The 21046-nt window shown below is 42.9% G+C and overlaps 1 protein-coding gene across 1 annotated transcript in view; it reads left to right on the top strand.

Annotated features, from left to right (window-relative positions):
- Nucleotides 1-18481: 18481 nt before the first annotated feature.
- KCNB2 (potassium voltage-gated channel subfamily B member 2) overlaps nt 18482-21046 on the top strand; it is a 365613-nt gene continuing 363048 nt past the window's right edge. Inside the window, exon 1 of the mRNA XM_080938490.1 lies at nt 18482-18554. The gene's annotated coding sequence lies outside the window, so the exon portion shown is untranslated. The remainder of the gene's footprint in view (nt 18555-21046) is intronic.

Raw genomic sequence — 21046 nt, 5'->3', positions numbered from 1 at the left:
AACAGGAAATGAATATCAGATAGGAAAGCTGAATGCTGTGAAGTCAACAGATTTCTTGCAAAAGAAATGCACTGTTTTATATAGAAGTTAGGTACTCTCCTGAAGCCCAGAAAAGTTTCATTATTTTATTGTAATTTTAATAATTTAAATTTAGTTAAGGGCATAGCAATAGATATTCTTGTATTGAATAATGTCCGTGTATATTATTTGAAATGCTATACATTTTGAACATAAGAGAGGCCCCAAGATATGTATATATAACATGTCCTATTTTTAAATGATCAAAGAGTATAACTTTGCTTTGCTGATTCTTAAACTGGAAGAATTTTTCAGGAACTGGTAACAGTAAACCTTGTCCCTCTGGAGAAATTGAGAGGATAAATACTTACTATGAGCAAGTGCTATTTTTTTTTTTTAAGTTTAAGAATCTTTTCAGTCTTGTTTTGCTTTACTAGGGCAGGTTTATGGTATTGGTTATCTGGAGAAGAGCAATACTGCAGTGGTTAGTTTTAACTGTTAACTTGAAATAACCTTTAATTTTCTGCGGGGAGAGTCTTAATAATAAACAACACTAGGTCCAACTGACCATAGGCAAGTCTGTGGTGAGTGATTTTAGGACGACTCAGCCATTGTAGGTGATTCCATTCCCTAAATTCCCGAACAGTCTAAGAGAAAGAGAGCTAGCTGAGAACATGAAGCAAGGGTCCATGGGTGTGGTCTCTCTGCTTGTGTCTGTAGATGCGATGGGCTAAGTTCCTGCCTTGACTTCATAATTACAGACTGTAATGTGGACTTGTCAAATACATAAACTCTTTCTGTCCTAATTTACATTCAGTCAAGGTATTTTATCTCAGCAATAAAATAATACTAAAATAATTATACATCTTCATTCTTTGAGATGTGGATGTTTTAAGACCAGGCCGCTTAGAAACTTTAAGCGTATATCATTGATAGGTTGTACACAGCACAGTTATTCAATCCCCGGAACCTCACTCTGACCTCAAATTAAAAGGCTTAGTTATCTCTGTTTTTTTTTCTGGGAATTTTTTATTTCACTTTAAAACATTTTTGTTCTTCCACAATGCCATACTTTTATATATCTTGATCATATCCACCCATAATTTCCTCTTCCACTTGTCTAGGGATATCCTCAATTCTTCTTACCACTTCAATGATCACTTCATTTTGAAAACCATGCACTGGGTCTAATCACTGTTACCTACAAGCATAGGGGATAAGCCATCTACCAGAACATGACATATACCAAAGGAGAATGATCCCCTTTCTCCCTGCAGCCATCAGTTGCCAATAGCTCCTGTCTTAGTGAGGGTTTCTATTCCTGCACAAAACATCATGACTAAGAAGCAAATTGAGGAGGAAAGGGTTTATTCAGCTTACACTTCCACATTGCTGTTCATCACCAGAGGAAGTCAGGACTGGAACTCAAGCAGGTCAGGAAGCAGGAGCTGATGCAGAGGCCATGGAGGGATGTCACTTACTGGCTTGCTTCCCCTGGCTTGCTCAGTCTACTTTTTTAAAGAACCCAGGTCTACCAGCCCAGGGATGGCACCGCCCACAATGGGCTGGGCCAGGGATGGCTCCACCCACAATGGGCTGGGCCCTCCCCCTTGATCACTAGTTGAGAAAATGCCTTACAGCTGGATCTCATGGAGGCATTTCCTCAACTGAGGCTTCTTTCTCTGTGATAGCTCCAGTTCCTGACAAGTTGACACAAAAATAGCCAATACAGTTCTTTAGCTAGGGTTGGATTTTCACAAGCCCCTGCACTGTCTGTGCTGGGAAGCTGACTAGCTCAGTCCCTGCACATATCATTCAGGAAACACCTCTGAGTTTAAAATCTACAACAGCTACATCTATGTTTTAAAAAAACTCTCCCAGCAGTCTTCTCCATTCTCACTTTCCTAGATTCCTTCTGCCTCCCCTTTCACAGTGTTCCCTGGTCTCTGGGTGGTGATTGAAACAGACGTACTTCATTGTCTCTGATTCTCAGCACTTGGAACCACTGTGTGCATCGATCCCCATCAAAAAAAAAGAAGCTTACTTAGAACACCAGTAATCTGTTAACTATTTAGGAGGAAGCTTGGCATGTCCATTATCAATCTACAGTAGTAGGTTCCCCTTTAGACACTATGATCTCCCCATAAAGGAATTATTGACAAGATTGATGGTACTGGTCATGTATTTTCTCCTATGGATCTGGCCTAAAACACAGCAGAAGGTTATTAGTTACCCCATTATCCACCATGCCACCATCACACCAGTGGATATACATTGCCTATTGTATCACTACTGTAGGAGGCGATTAATTATCAAGTCCACTCGTGACTTCCCCCCTCCCCTTTCATAGCACTTTCTAGTACTATGAAATCCAAACAATAGAGAAGAAATGCTTACATCAATTTTTCTATGTCCTGAAACCAAATTGTGTTGTGTCTTCATCAAATAATCTTGATATCTAGCTGTGGTGGGCAACTAAGCAGAACAGAGCTAGCCTGTGTTGTTTTAGGGCTCGGTGGAACCTTCCAATGAGTGATTCATACAAAGGCATCGTATAGCTGACACTGAATTTTCATTGAACAACTTTCATCCCTCTCCACCCCCGGACACACTCAAGGTACCATTGTTAAAAGAAAATTGAATCTTTTAATTAGTATGTAGAGAATTTCCATGAGATTTTGTTCACGTATTTTTAATTTTGGGTTGACCAATCTCTCTCCCCCCTTCATCCCTGCTTAAGGCTTTAATTGTAAGTGTTCTTCATCTTCAACTCTCATGAGACATGAGTTCTACCCCCACCTCAACCTGTTACTTATGTCCTTTCCTCTTTCATCTCTCATGTGCCCTTTCTAGTTTGCTGACTTCTACAGATACTCCATGTCAAGCATGTATGTCTGAATATTTAAAACTTGGCTCCATATCTAGGCAAGAACATGCTTTTCTCAGACTGGGTTACCTCACTTAGCATATTACTTTCAACTCCATCCATTTTTCTGGGTCATATGACTTCTATTTTTAACTTTGTGAGATTTCTCAACAATGATTTCCACAGTGGCTGAAGCACTTTACATTCCCATCTGGGGTGGATGAGTGTTCCCATTCTACTCATTCTTACTAACATTTCCTTTTGTTTCTTTTTTCTTTATAGACATTCTGACTTGGTTGAGATGGAATCTTAAAGTAGTTTTAATTTGCCTTGACTGAAGGCTATTGATGCTGAATACTATTAAAATATTTATTTAAGTTTTTTTCTCAGAACTCCATGTTCACTTCCTTAGCCTAGGTTTTAAATTGTTTTGTTTACTTTCTTAAGTTCTTTGTATATTGTACATACTAATCCTTCATAGGATGTATAGTCTGCAATGATTCTGTTCTCCTTTTTAGGTTGTTTCGCTCAACTGACAGCTTTTCTTGCTATACAAAAACATTTTAATTTCATGAGATCCCATTTGCCTTCTTCTTTCATGAGTGGTTAGGGTCATATTTAGAAAGTCCTTATCTCTGTCTATATCTTGAAGTGTAACCCCTACCTTTCTCTCTAGAAACTTTAATTTTTGAGTTCCATTATGCTGGGGCCAACATGGCCTTGGTGGGGGTGGAAAGACATGGTTCCTGCCCCTAGAATAGGTCCAGCAGACAAGTGTGAGCCTCTATAAGTGTCAGTTGCTCCTGTGAACATGAGGCTTGTTTGTATAATAATGTACATATTTCCATGTTTCTCTGAGTAACATCTTCCCTATTAATGCTAGTGACTCATGTTAATCAGAGATAGCATGAGTCCAGGAGGCAAAGGTGTGGCTAATATTTTAGCAAGATGGTAAATGCTGGGACCTTCAGGACAACCCTTGAGACTGTCTAAAAGGACTCTAAAAACATAAGTTTGAAAATATGTAATTTCTCAACCATGAAAAATACAAAAATGTAAATCTGAATTGTGTACGGAGCTTCACAGATCTAATGGAACAAGCAGCTGTGCTGTGAGCCAACTTGTCAGAGAGATACAAAGACAAGCAGGTACAAATGCAGGCAGATTTCTGAGTTCAAGGTCAGCCTGGGATAGAGTGAATTTGGGTCCAGGCGTGGTCAGAATGGTAATTCCAGGGTGTCGTCCCACCTGGCCATTTTATTGTCTGTCTTGTGCTGGCTGTCTCCAAGGAATAAGGGGCTGGAGTTATGGGACGCTGATGCATTAGATAATCAAAAGGAAACCTGGAATAAATGACCAGATTGATATGTAAAACGAAAGACTGTGCTTAGGATCTGCAAGAGATGAGCCATCTAGAGAATATTTTAGCAAAAGTGAGCTGCTTAGAGAAGTGTCTTGAGCAGAAACAGAGAGAAAGAGCTATCCGGAGATCTATGAAAAAAGCAGAACAGAGAAAAGTGAGCCTTGTAAAGTCGTCTGGAGCAGAACCTAGGCCTCCAGCCTGGACCTGTGATCTGACTCCCAGTCCTTTGTTTTAGCTGCCTTCTCTCAGAACTGCTGCTCTCAAATCTAAGGCTGGTTCTTGGCATTGTTGTGAGGTTCTTGATTCATTTCAAGCTGATTTTTATGTGGGGTGAGAAAGAGGACCTAGCTTCATTAGTCTACGGACAGATTTCCATGTTTCCCAGAATCACTGTTTGCAGATGTTGATTTTGTCTCCAATGTCAAAGATTGTTTACCTTTTCAAACAATCAGATTTCTGTGGTTTCGTGCCCTTGTTTCTGGGCCTTCTATTCTTTTGGCCACTTTTCTACATTCCTGTTTTTGAGCCAATATTTTGTACACATTTCACATGTTATTGTTATCTATAAAAAGAGATCTATCTAATGTCTACTAAAATTAGATAAATTGATACTACTACCAGGATTTTTTCCCTTTCTACTTTGCTTTGGCTAAACAAAGTCTTGTACTCTATGTGATTTTTAGGATTTACCTTGTGTTTCTTTGAAAAATGTCACTGGAATTTAGAATGTGGTTGCATTACATCCTTAAATTGCTTTAAATAGGATAGTCAATTTCACAGTATTGATTTGTCTTATCCCTGGATGTAGGAGCACTTTCTATCTTCTAGTATCTTCCTTAATTTCTTTTCTTGGGTTTTAAAGTTTTGTTTTGTTTTTTCCTGCAAGAATCTTTTACTTTTTTGGTTAGCTTAACATAATTAGGCTGATGATGGACAGAATGTAAGGAAGGAAATGTGTAATGTTGGGGAAGAGGCTTTGTCTTCGTTTCAACAGAAAAAGGAAAGCTGTAATTTCTACACAAATTAATAAAAATATTTGGACAGGGGAGACCCCTGAAGATATTGCCTGCAGGCAGAAAGGAAGAAATCAAGAAGACCAACAAAACAGGTAACATGAATCTGTCTCTAGGAAAAGCTCTCCACAAGGGGGAGGGAGGGACCTGGGAGGGAAAGGAAACAGGGGGAGGGGGAGGGGAACATGATTTGGTATTAGGTGAGGGAAAAGAACTGAAGCCCTGAGGGCCAGCAGGAAGAATGGAAACAGGTGACCTCAGGAGGTAGGAGGTTGGGAGGACCCTCCAGAATGTACCAGAGATCTGGAAGGTGAGAGATTCTCCAGACTCAAAGGGAGGGATCCTAAATAAAATGCCATATAGTGGGGAGAGGAAACTTGCAAGATCCACCTCCAGCAGAAAGAGAGTATCAAGTGAGGGATGTGGTTACCATCCCACAGTCAAAAACTCTGACCCTTATTTGTTCCTGTCTGAAAGAACTGCAGGGGTGGAAATGGAGAGGAGCCCAAGAAAAAGAAGGTCCAGCAACAGCCCTAAGGAGGGATCCAGCTCAAGGGGAGGTCCCCAAGGCCTGACTCCATTACTGAGGCTATGGAGTGCTCACAAAAAGGGGATCTATCATGACAAGGCTCTAAAGACCCCACAAGCAGCTGAATGAGCCAGATGCAGGTATTTGCACCCAACCAACCAACAGAAGCTGTTGGTGGGGTGAGGACATCCTTGTGGAGACAGGAAGGGCACGGGAGGAGGTATGAGACCTGGAACAGTTGGAGGGTAGACCAGGAAGGGAATAAAATATGGAGTGTAACAACAACAACAACAACAACAACAACAATAATAATAATAAAAGCTACTCCTTTATTTCATACCCCCATCAAAAACAAACAAACAAACAAATGAACAGGCCAATCAGCATTTTCCCCCCTAACAATACAAAGTCTCTCAGCATCTGTTGGTTTTTGTTCATTAGCATTCAAAAAAAAAAAAAAAAAAAAAGTAAAGTTAATAAAGTACTACACAATCTATCTCAGGGGATCTGTGTTACCCCTTTGTCTTTATTAAACATTTCTTTTAAAGTGTGTTTAAGATCTCTATAAAATTGCTTGTCTTGTAGTATTATAAGATATATCTGTAACATTTTTATGCCATAATATCTAAAACGTTTGTTGTATTTCTAATGAATACACATGTTGGAGAATCATCAGTTTTAATTTGCAGAGATGTCTCCAAGATAGCCATCATCTCTATTAAATGTGCAATCTCAGAATCATTTGTTTTAGAGCTTATGGCAGAAGCCCTTTGGAATTCTGAACATGCATCAATTGTATGAAGTATTAACATGTGTACATGCATCAACTATATGAAGTATTAACATGTATACATATTTTAAAAATTTCAAACTCTGCAAGCTGAAACACATAAGATATTATATGACATTGTTCTATGTTGCTATCAAGCATGGTGTACGTTCTTAACTCAAAATATGTCTGCTCTAATTCCTTAACCCTTTGTGGATTTTCTCATCCAGGGCTACCTTTTTGTATTCCAGATGGATTCTTCTGAAGATTGATTCTGATTTAAAGAATTCTCTAATCTCTGTTCTATATCCTCTAATCTAGCATTTAGGTTTTTAGTCTTCTCTAATTTTTTTCTGATTTCTCTTAAAGAGAATATATAAAATTGCAATCACTTTAGAATATATAATTATTTGTATGCTATCTAAACAAAACTACATGAGGTCCCAATGCCTTCTTCTAGGTTTCCCATTGTTCTAACATGGAAAGTAGTTCCTTGTTAAATCTCTCTTTCTCCTGTCTTCAGAGACTTTTTTTATTTTTCTCTTCTTTCTTTGAAGACACCTTCTGTGTGTACTTGTTTCTCTCTTAACATTTTTAAACTTGGCATCTTTTTTGTATTTAATTTTTTCTGAGCTCTCTTTATTCTTTCGCACTTTATTCCTTTTAATTTTGTTAATTCTCTCTTTAAGGACTTCATTTTATTAATTTCAAACTGCTTGCACCTATCTGATTATGGTGTTTTATAGCCAGCCTCTTTCCCTTTTTAGCATTAAAGGGTGATTTCAAACATTTTTAATCTGATCAGAAGTTTGGCTGCAGTCGGATTTCTTTGGTGTGTTCAGTCTTCTTTTGTGGTAGAACTAAGACTTCACTCAGTGGCTGGCCCCACCCTTGTCTTTCGGCTCACAGAGAAGAGGCATTTCCACCCCTGTTTGTAGCTGGCCCTAGCCAAGTGTCATGTTGATGGATATCAGCCAAGAGCTGGTGCCTCACCAGATGCCCGCGCCCTCCTGAGTAGCAGGCACCCCTTGGCTGCTGCAGATCTAAGTGTGTCCCAGCTACAGGTTCCCAGCAACAGGCAGAGGCACAGGCTAACCCTGCGGCTTGATAGGCTAGGGGGTGCAGCTGTACCTTGGAAGCATACTGCAGTCCTTGGAAGCATACTGCAAAGTACGCAGCAGGGGTTTTCCCCACCTTTTACACTGCCTCTCTGCAGTTTCCTTCTTCTTGGAAAACCATCTTCCACCTAGGCACTAAAACTACTCGGGGGGCGGGGGGGGGCTCTAAGCTTGGATTTCTAGCCTCTAGGTCAGTCACCATTAGCACCCTTCCTCTTTCCCGCCCGCACTCCAGTTCCCAAATAACGACTTAGAGGCTTATTTGTTTATGAATAAATGCATAGGTCATAAGCATTGGGTTGTTTCTGGAAACAGTAATAAACTTACTGAACCCTGCCTATATCTGCCACAAGGCTGGCTACCTCTCCTCAGTTTCATGTATCTGACTTCCTCAGAACCCATGCCTAACTCCTAGAGTTTTTCCCTCTCCCTCTCCCCACTTCTCTCCCTCTCCCTCTCCCTCTCTTTCTCTCCCTCTCTCCCTCTCTCCCTCTCTCCCTCTCTCCCTCTCTCCCTCTCTCTTCATCTCTCTCTTTCCCTCTCTTTTCCTAAAATTTCTTTATTTACCTGGGAGCAGGTTCCCAGAAGCTACATGCAGATCTTCTCCTGCAGACAGTCTTGGGGGAGCATCATTAGCCGCCATGGTACAAGCAGCTACAGGGTAAAGCAGAGGGAGGATGGTTGGGATACCGTTGAATACCATAGATGTTAGAGGGCATTAACGTTACAGAAAATGTTGTACAAGGAGTCATGAGTGGGAGACATTGGTCTCCACAGCCTCCACGTTCAGTGTTGTCTAGCACATGAGAGAGGAGAGATTGCAAGTCTTTTCCTGGGCCACCGAATTCTGTTTTGGCCTCTTCTGGTCCTTCAAGTCTGGCAAACAGAAGGAGCAGCATTTACCCTGCAATTCCTGCTGCTCTCCCCTAGGCGGTTCATTTCCAAGATGGCAGCAGGAAGGGCTTGCAACTGGGCTCCAGTTCACCTTTCTGTTAATCAGAGTTAGTTTAAGTTGCCTAAAACACCGTTAATGCTACACCTATACACACAGCACGGATCAGAACCTGGGTTTCTAACGTCTCCTTTCCCTCTCAGCTCTCTTCATAATAGAACTCTAATGTTCTTCTCTGCGTCTTTCTTTCTAATTGCTTGTATTTCCTTTTCACACAACTCCTAATCGGGCTGCATTCTTCAGCCAGTGAAGTACACAGAATTGACTATAATTTTCCAGCTCAAATCTTAACAGTCATTTAAATGTCAGCAGCCATGTTTTTCAGATGGGATGCCAACGATGTTTTATATCTCTGCAAGCCAGACAATAACTTTGTCTATGGCCACTCAGATCTCACGCTCCTGGGGACAAACTGGAGCATTTGCACAGGGTCAGGGGAGTGTTTTCCTTCCTCAGCATTTGTTACTTAACTAATTCACTTCATGCACTCTCTTTTTGTTAATTCTTACATTAGTTTCCAGTTCTACTGGTAACGGCCGTAGGCACTAAGGAACGTTACATAAGGCACTAACCTTGCTATAAATACAATGAAAGTATTAAGCCTGTAAACTCTACAGCTTTTAGTTTTTAATAGAAAATTTTCACTTGGTCTTCCCCAGAAACGCATTGTTTCTTCAGAAAACAACTTTGTAGTCTCTGATATAGTAACTTTGTAAGGTTTCAAATGGATTTTCTGCAAAATGCTAAGCTTTGTAGCACATACATACTTGAACAACACTGTCTTTGTGGAACTTAGCACTTTGTATGTTGAATATGCACTAATGCTGTTTTAAGTTATCATTTCTCATAGGAATATGGTATGAGATTTTCCATCCGTGCACTATACAATAGAGAAGACTTCCTTTGGGCAACTGAGTGCAGTTCTCGTGATTACCATACTCGTAGAGTTTGGACAATATAAAAGAACGTCACATTCTCATAGTTGCCACAGGTGGATGAACACATAACAGCAGTCATAGCGAAGGAATTGTAAGGAAGGAAAGAGAGAACAAGAGAACTCCCTAACTCAGACTCCACCCCTACACTGCTTAGCACTACCCACAGCGAGTGTGTGGTTCTTAAGTTTGCTGGTGTTCTCTGGAAAGGTGAAGAGTAGGTGGAAGTTTTCCCCAGCCCATTGGAAGTCTTGCCTGGTTACAGGAGATGGCCTGTTCAGGCTTCATATTCCTCATTGGTAGAAGTCTTTGGTAGGTTTCACCCCCCCCCCCAAATAGATTCCTAGAAATTTCCATTGCTCTACGTTTCTAGTTCATTCTAGAAATGCACCCCTCCATTTCAGTTGTCCCTCCCATTACCTTTTGTCACCACACCTGATCCCTCCTGTCCCCATCCTCACCCCTTCCCCATGCAGTTCCCTCCTTCTGTTCACCTACCCTGTCTATTCTTTTTCCCCTTCTCAGTGAGAGTTGGCCATGCCCCCCCCCTGAGTCCTCCTTGTTACTCAGCTTCTTTAGATCTATGGATTATACCATAGTTATCCTTTATTTATAAGTGAGCACATGCCAGATTTTCCTTTCAGCACAAGATTTGATTTGTTGTTGTTGTTTGGGTTATTATTATTGTCGTTGTTGTTGTTGTTGTTGTTGTTATTATTATTATTATTATTATTATTATTATTGAGATAGGGTTTTATGTATAGTCCTGGCTGTCTGGGAACTTGCTATAAGAACCAGACTGGCCTTGAACTCAGAGATCCACCCACCTCTGCCTCTGGAGTACTGGGATAAAAGGTGTATGTCACCTAACCCGAAACTTGTAAGACATTTGCTTCTTCAAGCAAATAAACATCTCTTCCATATAGGGCTGTGTACCCTGACTGATTGCAGGAACAACTATTTGGGACTCGTCGAGAGCAGCAGCAAGAAGTCAGATTAAATTGTCTTCATGCTAACGAGACACATTCATCATGTTGATTTTCCCCTCAAGTATGTGGTTATCCTCATAAGCAATGTGACAAATCAAATATGATATATGTCAAACACTTAGATTTGGTTGGTCTGTGCATTAGTTACCTTTCTTGTCTTTATGACAAAATAATGGCAAAAGCAACTTAAGTGGGTCATAGTCTGAGAGAGTAGAGTTCATCTTAGTTAAGAAATTATATCAGTTTGTGACGATACAATCAATCTCACAGCTGGGGCTGCTCATACCTCAGCCGACGAGGAGACAAGGGACATGCCATGCGGATGCTGGCTGACATGGGATGGTGCTTCCACATTCAAGCTGGGTCTCCCCATCACAGTAAAACCTTCCTGGAAATCCTCTCAATATTACCTCCAGAAAGGCGTCTCTTTGGTGACTCCAAAATCCAGCCAAGTTGACAATTAAGATGAACCATAACAATCTTCTTATCAACGCTTAATGCAGAGATGGGGCAAGTGGAGGGGTTAGTCGCTTTCGGGGATCTTTAAAAAATCATTTCTGCATTTTAAATTCCAGACGAATTTGGTTGCTACTGCACTCACAAATATATGCCTGGGTTCACTGAAACAAGGATGAAACAGACTCTACCACCTAAAGTATACCTCGACAACATGTTCCATTCAAGTCTATACAACACAATTTGTCACATGAAATAAAACACTAAATGCACCATGATAGGAGTATGTATTAAATAACAATTAACAATAATTAAGGAATTGAAAAATTGTTCACTTGTCTCAATTGTTGAAGTAAAACAAGTTTCTGTTTGAGTTTGTATGTATGTCACACATGTTGGTGAATTTTTACAAATTACTCATATTTATTTATCATTAATATTAAGTGCTCAGAAGAGACTATTGTTCATTTCTTGATAAGACTGTAATAAATATCAGATGCTGAGAAATGGATTTTTATGCATTATTCATTACATTTTAATTAGACAACACATCGAAGCGTAAGTTTGGTGGCTAATAGTAATTGTTGGATTACAGATCCCAGGAACGATCTCTCTCTCCTTGATGCTATGACGGTTTTGAGTATAGAAGGACCGACTCCAAGACCAGGAAATAATCGGCACCCCTTCTCATCTTCAAAATATTAATGGTCCCTCTGCAGGTTTCTATTGAAACCTTTGCTCTCTATTATTCGAAAGAAACACAGGCATTGTTGGAGGATCTGCCACATTTTTAACCCAAATTGCTTCATTGAGTCACATGGAAGTTTCTCAGAAGAGATGTGGGTAACTAACCTAATCTTGCTTACTATTGCTCAGTCTTGGCATTTTCCAGATAAAGGAACATATGGGTAGGCCCTCCTGTACTGGCTGGTTTTGTGTCAACTTGACACAAGCTGGAGTTATCACAGAGAAAGGAGCCTCAGCTGAGGAAATGCCTCCATGAGATCCAGCTGTAAGGCATTTTCTCAACTAGTGATCAAGGGGGGAGGGCCCGCCCATTGTGGGTGGAGCCATCCTGGGCTGGTAGACCTGGGTTCTATAAGAAAGCAGGCTGAGCAAGGCAGGGGAAGCAAGCCAGTAAGTAACATCCCTCCATGGCCTCTGCATCAGCTCCTGCTTCCTGACCTGCTTGGGTTCCAGTCCTGACTTCCTCTGGTGATGAACAGCAATGTGGTAGTGTAAGCTGAATAAACCCTTTCCTCCCCAACATGTTTCTTGGTCATGATGTTAACTTGCTTCTTGGTCATGGTGTTTTGTGCAGGAATAGAAACCCTGACTAAGACACCACCCCTTGTGTCTGTTGATGGGAAGTCTGGGATACAGAACAACACACTGACCAGGCGGAACAGCCCTTCACACTTGCTGCTGGCCACTCTTGGCACACAGCTGGAGATGATTCTGTTCCCTCTGTCCGGTGCATAGGAAACACTTTAAATCTGTTTCTTTCTAGGAACCCCCAGAGTGCTCTTACACATTGCGGGATGGTATGTTGACAGACTGCAGCCCTCTGGTAAGTGTAGATAAACCGTCCCCTGTGGAGTCCTTAGGTGAGTCTGAAAGCCTTCCTTGGCTTGGTCCGCAGAGATCCAGCCCTGTCAAGTCAAACCAATGAAATCAGTCATTCAGAGAACGATAGAGCATGAGAACAAAACGAGCCACACGCCCGTGGGAAATGAAGGTGCACATCCACCTTCCACAGCCCTTCAGGGACAGTGAGAGTATTTTTGTTTGGAGAACTCAGTTCTTTTCTCTTTCCTCACCTTTCTAGCTCCCAACTATGCCTTAGCATTTTCTGCATTTTCCCCGCTTGACAGGACAGACAAGTGAGACGAGACACTTGTTAGGGATGCAGCGAAATATATTGCCTAAAACTTGAAGAATACATAGCTAAAAGTCAAATTCCAATTCTGTGATTTAATTGATCTTAAGCTAGGAATTTAAATCCTCTGTGGTTCACTTGCCCCATCTTTAACAATGATGACAGGAGGGTGGCAGCTGGGATGGTGATTATGATAATGATGGTGGTCCTGCTGCTGCTGATGGTGACAATGATAATGGTGATGATGGTGATGATGATGGTTTTTACCTTTAGCAAAGGCCTGTAAAGAAATTCAGCCTAATGGCTGACATGTAAAACACTGGTAAAAATGTATTTGTTACTGCATAACATAAATATTTAACAAAAATGAGATTCAAATTCGAGTGGGCATCCAATCATTGCTCTGAAGTGCCCTATAAGAACAAACAGAAATTTCAAATGCTAAGTAATATATGTTTACATTTCCAGGTCACTGCTTCCAGAACTCTACCGCAGTCCTTATAATACCAAAAGAAAAGAAGAAATGAAGGAAGGAAGGAAGGAAGGAAGGAAGGAAGGAAGGGAAGGATGGAGGGAGGGAGGGAGAAAGGAAGGGAGGAAGGGAGGAAGGAAAGGAGGGAGGGAGGGAGGAAGGGAGGGAGGGAGGAAGGAAGGATGGAAGGAAGGGAGAAAGGATGGAAGAGAGGAAGGGATGGAAGGGAGGAAGGATGGAAGTAAGGGAGGGAGGAAGGAAGGATGGAAAGAAGGATGAAGGAAGGAAGGGAAAAAGAAAGAAGATGCTGCTATGTGTAGACACTAAGGCTGTCTGGAAGTAGGTTAAAGGGTGAATTCACACACAACACACATCCATCTTGTATGACAGAAAAATGTGTTTAAGCATCTGGCATTTTTAAAAAAGTTCATGCTCAGAACAAGAACTGTTTTCTTAAACAACACACATGCACACAGACAGATACATACACGAACACACACAGAGACACACATACACACACAGACAGAGAGACAGACACATACACATGACAGACACACACAGACACACAGATATATACACAGACACACACACACATGACAGACACACACAGATACACACACACAGACATATACACACACAGACAGATACACACAGACACAAATATAATCATCCAATTGATTGTATTGATAAGCAGCATATTTTTTGATATAACTGGATTATACCAAGTAAAACAAAGCTTTCTATCAATTCAGAGACTATTTCTTTAGCTTAGCAATGTATACGTTCCAAACTGTGCACATGTATGCACACATACATACACATACACAAGTACATGCACTCAGAGGCTCATACGCATATGCATGCACAGACGTTCACAAAAGCACGAACACACACTATAGGTGATATTTCCTCTTTTGATAAGGCCTTGAGCCATTTTTAGAGACTCTTTTTGAGATGGGTTTTTGTCTTCCTCGATTTCACTCAGAATGATGCACACTGCCTTCAGTTTGGTTTTTCTCTTGAAAGGGGGCCTTTTCTAGGCAGTCCATATTTGCCTGTACTTTGAGATTCTTCTGCTTCAGCCTCCTACATGCTGGTGTCATCAGCCTATGACATTGCTCTAGCCTTACTATTTCTTTCTAACACACACAGACTCCCTGGAAGCCAATGTGCACTTCATATTTCTGCTAGACAAACTGAATGAAATAAGTAATGATGTTCTCCTGATTAAACTAAATATTTTCTTTTTTCCCTTTGAGAATATTTCTTTTTTTTTATTACTCTCTGTATTTACATTTCAAATGTTATCCCCTTCCCCCTTCCATTCCCCTCCCCCTCCACTTGTCTCTACAAAGGTGCTTCCTGTCCCAATCACCCTCTCCTCCTTGGTGCCTTGGCATTCCCCTACATCAGGAAAACACACCTTCACTGGACCAAAGGCCTCTTCTCACATTGATGCCAGACAATGCCATCTTCTGCTACACATGCATCTAGAGCCATGGGTCTCTCCATGTGTGTTCAGTGGTTGATGTTTTAGTCCCTGGGAGCTCTGGAGGGTTTGGTTGGTTGATAATGTTGTTCTTCCCATAAGGTTGCAAACCTTTTTCAGCTTCTTCAGTCTTTTCTTTAGCACCTTCATTGCCTCCTCAGAGGCTCTGCCAGAGTCATACAGATACATCTGAGCATGCTTGCAGCTAAACATCAGACTGAACTAAATATTTTCAGATGCCCAGACCCCAAGAGCACATTATGTTTTATGTTTTGTACTGTGTATACACAGAGATTCCCACAGCAGTGTCATGTCTGAGGAAACAGGTTTTTCCCTTTCAGATGTGTGTACTGCTACACAGAGAGGTTATCCCAGGCTAACCTTGCACTACATTTATTTATTTTAGCAGGTTATACAAGGGAGCCATTTGACACCGCACTAAACAGTCATTTCTCCTCTTTAATGTAATTTAATCGTATCGAAATATAAGCAAAAGGAACGTTTCTATAAATTTCAACAGAGATAAAGAAAATGAGCTAAGGAGCATTATGAAAACTCATCTGACTTTTAAGCGTCATCATGTTACATTTTCCTTTGGAGAGCACAGAGGAAAATGGAAATCTTCGCACTGTAGAGGTGCAGCCGCTCGAGGATAATGAATGCTAGGGCTTTTGCTGTGGGTTGGAACCCAGCACCGTGCCTTGGGAGAAATCTGCTATGACTACTGGTGTGCAATGCCTTCTTCTGTCTATGCCACAGAGCATCCTGGTGAATATCCCCCAGCCTCAGGTTGTTTTCTGGTCACTGCATCTCAGACACACAGCTGAGACCGGAAGGACAGCCAAGCCCTGGTACCTGTCTTCCAAACAATGGGGACCGAGTCATACTGTTGGGCTCATATCAGTTTTCCGGTTAGACAAACGGACTCTACTTTCTCAAATCTAACCGAACCTCGAGGCAAATATTTTTGAACAATAGGTTACCACATGATTGCGTTCTCATGAAGGTATGCGCTATTTCTGATATAGGCCTAACAAAGTGAATTTTTGTAATCACTCATAAGTACATAAAAAGTTTACGGCACGGTCGGAACGTCAGCGTACCCAAAACAGATGCTAAAATGTCTTTTCGGACTTAGTATCTTTTATAGATTCCATTCAACTGGCAAACATTGAATGAACAACAACGACGACAAAAAGCCATGGAATAATAATATAAGATATATTATTATATTATTATTATATTATATAATATAATAATAATAATAATAATATAATATAATAATAATAATAATAAAAAGTCTGAATACATAAGGGGGCACTGGGTTCCACTGAAGATGTGAAAACAGTGGAGGGATTTTAAAATCATTCCTGGGGGAACTCGCAGTTTACAGTGATGCGCAGAAGGACACATACGGCATAGAACCCAGAGGCCCCGTTCGTCTCTTAATAGCTAGGGCAATGTGCACTGAAGGTCTAAGACGGGGTGGGGTGGGGGTGGGGGTGTCACTGATGAGTTAGCGGAGATGTAGTAAGGAATAATCTAGAGAGAAAAAAAGAAACTAGGAAAAAGGAAGGAAGGAAGGAAGACGAGACCCAGTGACACAGTTGTGCAAGCTTTGGTGGCTTCAAGGTTGTTCTGGAGACACATCAACTGACACATCATCTGCAGGAAAATGTAAACGCTATAGATTGGGGGCAAGGGACCCAAACACCTAGAGCAGGCACTTGGGTACAGGCGAGGATAGTGATAAAGGTTTCAGCATCCACACATTCTCTTCATGGTGCTCACACTTAAGATGTCTCAAGGAAAGAGCAGCCAGGGCACGTTTCTTAATGGAGAATGATTGAGCTAGAAGAACCAGTTCCCAGAGTAAACATCGAGCAATGTCTGACACCACAGAAAGATCACCCAACACAGGGTAAGCCCTAGAGAGGCAAGAGTTCAAGACAGAATTCCAGAAGGGTACGCCAGCCATCCCCTGTTCATAGGACTAAACGCGATGCTTTTGAAACACAGTAGCTAGACAGCCTTCGCCATGAGTACTGTGGGAGGTGGGTCCCGACTTTGAGTATATTCTCATGCCCTGAATTCTCTTTGAAAGATTGTTTTAAGTGTTTTCCTGAAAGACACACAACTGTTTTGACTGCTTAATTTTCCACCCATGTTGAGAACCTGCAGAGCTGAGGGATTTTGTTCAAGTTTATTGTCTTTATTACACCCCAAAGTTGGGAAGGAGCCTGGAGTATCCCAGCTTATGGCCCTCTCTTTAAGGAAGAAATTGGCATAGTATCCCGGACAGTAAGTAGATCACGAAAGCAAGCAAAACAGATTTCCCTGTGGGAAACAAAAGTCAAAGTCCCACCCAGCTTTAGCCTCAAACACAGAAAGGCCAATGACTCCTGGATATGGTCCTGGATAGAGCAGGAGGACACACAAGTGAAGTCAGATTCCACCTGGGCTATCTTTCATCCCTGAAACTTCTTTTGTGGGAAAAATATCCCGTGGCCCATCTTTCAGAAGCCATATGTGCTTCCCCTAGGTTCCCCTGGTTGAACAAGGAGCCCTGGTTCTGGTTCACTAAGGGATCGGGCAGCCAGAGAGCACAGCAGAGAAAGGCCAGGAAATCCATGAAACCTCGGGAGCATCTCGGTGAGCTTCCCGGGGCTTCCCCGGCCGCATGTGGGGTGGCCGCCGCCGGGCTATGGACCCCTTGCCGAGAGCGGTAGGGTGCGAGCCACTAAGAGAGACAGGTGGGTGTGGAGCCGGACCGAGGCGGCGAGGGAGACTGCGAGCGAGGTGTGGGCGGCGCCCGATCGTCCGCGCCCGGCCGCGCCCTGAGCACCGGGGGCGCTGTGGCCCGCCGAGCGCCTGGCTCTGGCGCCGCGAGGCCGAGCCTGGCGTTTTCCCCGAGGTGCCCAGCCAGCGGTGCATCCCCGCCGCCCACCCCCGGGAGAGCCGCGATTGCCTGGGAGCCACGGGGAGGAGGAGACTCGGAGAGAGGCGGCGGCGGCCGCTCTGCCCGCGGGTGCGCGGAGCGCGGGAGGCGGAGCGCGAGGCTGGGTGGCCGCGGGCGAGTGTGCGCGCCTGGCCGGGGAGCTGCGGGGCCGAGGACCCGATCCCTGAGCGCCCCGCCTGGCCTCTCGCACGGAGCCAGCGTCGCCGCTACACAGACACACACCCACCGAGCTCCACCGAGTGCCCCCCGAGCACCCGACGCCCCCGCTGGCCGCCGCCGCGCCTCGGGCAGCGAGATCCAGCGCCAAGTCCAGGGCTGGTGCGGCGCGCAGAGAACCTCTTGATTATTTTTTTCCCCTCTTCACTCCAGCCCTCTCTGGTCTGGGCGGCGGCGGCGGCAGGGGGATGGGGGCTCCAAGCGGGGAAAGAGGGGTGACGATCGAGGAAGATTATTGTTCTTTTTAAAGGATGCCTTCGCTTCCTCCCGATGCGGCTTCTGTGAACCTTCTTACTAGAGACTGCGAACCGGAGTGAGGGATGTAAAGAAGGAAGGAAAGCTGCCAGGAGCTCCAGCCAGCCGGGGAGACCCTCCTCTCTGTAGAGGGGAGGGGGATTTCCAGCAACCAACCATTGGCGAAAGGGACCTTTGCAGGAGAGGAGTCCTCTGAGGGAGCAGGGAATCCCACAGCCCCTTGTGGCACCTGAGCCAGAGCTGCTGGCCAAGCGGAGCTGGGTCTGTGGGAGCTAGGTAAGTGGCCCGGACATTGCTGCTCCCCAAGATCTCTTCTTAAGAGATGCTTCACTGTGGCAGGCTAGTCAGACTTGAGTTGTTAAAGGAACTGGAAACTGCCATATGGCGCCCAGTGGACTTACAAACAAAGCTGCCTGGGTTGTTAACCCTGACAGATTATTAACGAAAGGCTTCTTCCTGGTGGGGAAGACACAAGTTTGAGCACCAACAAGCCTGACTTGGCCAAAGAGCAGAAACTGTTGTGTATAAGAAAGGAGCCCCGGTTGCCTTCTCCTCCTGATTGCTTGTTGGCAAATGCCACACTCGCACGCACACACTTGTCGGACTAGACTTAAGGAGTGTGATGTCCCCTGTGTATGCAGAGTCCTCAGAATACAGAGACATACATGCGTTTTATTCCTCAGTGGTGAGCGGTCTTGGTTCCTGGGAGTGAGCTAGAACAGGTCTCTATAAGGCTTTTTCCAATACAGTATGTCAAGGAGACTTGGGGATACAGCTGTCCTCGGAGGCACGGAAAGACACCACCATTTGCCTCATCATTGGCTCCCGATTTTTAAGATAGTATCTTGATATCTATTATCTCAGAAAAGGAGCATCTGTTTGTGTCCATTCATAAAAAGAGGCAACGTGCATAATAAACATGCTGGGAATTTTTAATATGCACAGGCAGGCATTGGGGTGATTGCATGCAGATCCAACACTCCATCCAGTGAAGTCATGCAATAATGTCAATATTTTAAATAGCACTTCACATTGCTAATTTTTTTTCCTATTAATTGGTTGGGGCTTTGTTGACAATCTGATGTTGTGTTTTGTTTTTATCAAACCCAACTGAAAAGAAAAGTAAACATTTTGTTGTTACTATTTTCAAATGTCTAGTATTGTGTAGGATAGACCCCTCTGGATTATTCAGCAGTGATAGCACATTTCATAGACTTAGCAAATAATCAATTTTGGTTAAATGTTTGAAGTCTTACCTGTCAGTGGCTCACAGGAAAGAATTCGAAGAGAGGAATATGTTAAAAATTGTTCAAATGGTAAAGTTTTTTTATCCATTTCACCCATTAGGTACACCTGCAGGGTGAATCAATCAATCAATAAATAAATTGTCCCACACATACCTTTTAATATGTGAGTAAAACATTTAGAAATCTAACCTAGAGAATTCTTTGTGCTTAAATTAACCAGAACTTTTAACAGTTCAGTAGTTTGGGCCATTGTGCATGCAAATATGTTTCAGTGTGGCTGTTTCGGGTGCTGTTTTCAGTCTGAGGCTTATTTGTACAACCATAAAGACTCTGAGAATATTGGTGGTCCAGTATGGAAATCATTTACTTCTCCACTGAATGGGTGATCACCACGAAGTGTTTATATGCACCCACAAAGCTGCCTCTGTGGGCTGCTCCTTTATGGAGTACCTCTGGGTTCAGAGTTCTTGCTCATGACAAACGGTCCCCTCCAGCAAACTCTTCTTTCTTGGGCATCACTCAGACTTTTAGAAAAAAGGATGAACCACTTGGCAGCTCTTTTTGTCTTTTTTGTCCTCCAACCTTCACCTTTTCCTTCCCAGTCTTCCTCTTACACAAACCCTACCCACAGACTCCACCTTTTCCTTCCCAGTCTTCCTCTTACACAAACCCTACCCGCAGACTCCAGAAAACAACTCTGTTGTCTACCACTTAGCACTTTGAGCTTCAAGCTGTGTCTCCATCCTCCTGAGCCCACCCCTCTTTCCTGAAGAGACTCAGTGGGAACCATCTCCTGGTCCACCACACCCCTTATCCCACACTGAAGTTCTCTCGGTATGTTTCAGTATGTTTGTTTGTACCCTGACTGGACAGACAGGAGGAAAGTGTCCCCTCAGCAGTGCTTTTGACTTGGCTCTCGAAGCATCCTTGCTGAGGCTTTGGGGGGTGGGGGTGGGAACACAGCCTGCTCTTCTGAGATGTTCAAGAATGAGATTGCTAGAAAAAATTCGGGACGTGGGTTCAATCACATTCTTTTTGGCAACATCAAGGCATATATGATCAGATTTTTGGTAGACTATCTGAATGTTTAAAAATGTCTAAGTCTACGCAGCGCTGAAAAGTACTTTGCTTCTTGAGAAAAAAAAATGCATGTTTTTTTTTCTTACTGCTTTTGCATCTGTAAACATCTTATGAAAGTAGATCATATATCACGTTACTGGCAATCTAGGAAACCCACAAAGTGTATGTCATTCCAGCCCACTGCGTGCCTTTTCTTTGATTAGTTCCTTGAAACTTATGGTCTCTTACAGACTAGTTACTAAGATAAAATTTAAATTGATGAGAAATTACCTCATGTGTATTCTAAGGTCGACAGTGAAGACTGAGGTCTGTAGTTTGTTTCAGATTACTCTTTATGGTTTCTGATAATCCCACAGTCATCAAGTGACATTTACACAAAAGCACAGTGCTTGCTTGCTTCATGGGGGCTTCAGAGGCATGCAGAGTAGGGATGGCTTATAT

The sequence above is a fragment of the Micromys minutus genome (assembly GCF_963924665.1).
Source record: "Micromys minutus genome assembly, chromosome: 26".
In the NCBI taxonomy this organism is placed as follows: Eukaryota; Metazoa; Chordata; class Mammalia; order Rodentia; family Muridae; genus Micromys; species Micromys minutus.
This window is presented reverse-complemented; position numbering and strand designations above follow the sequence as displayed.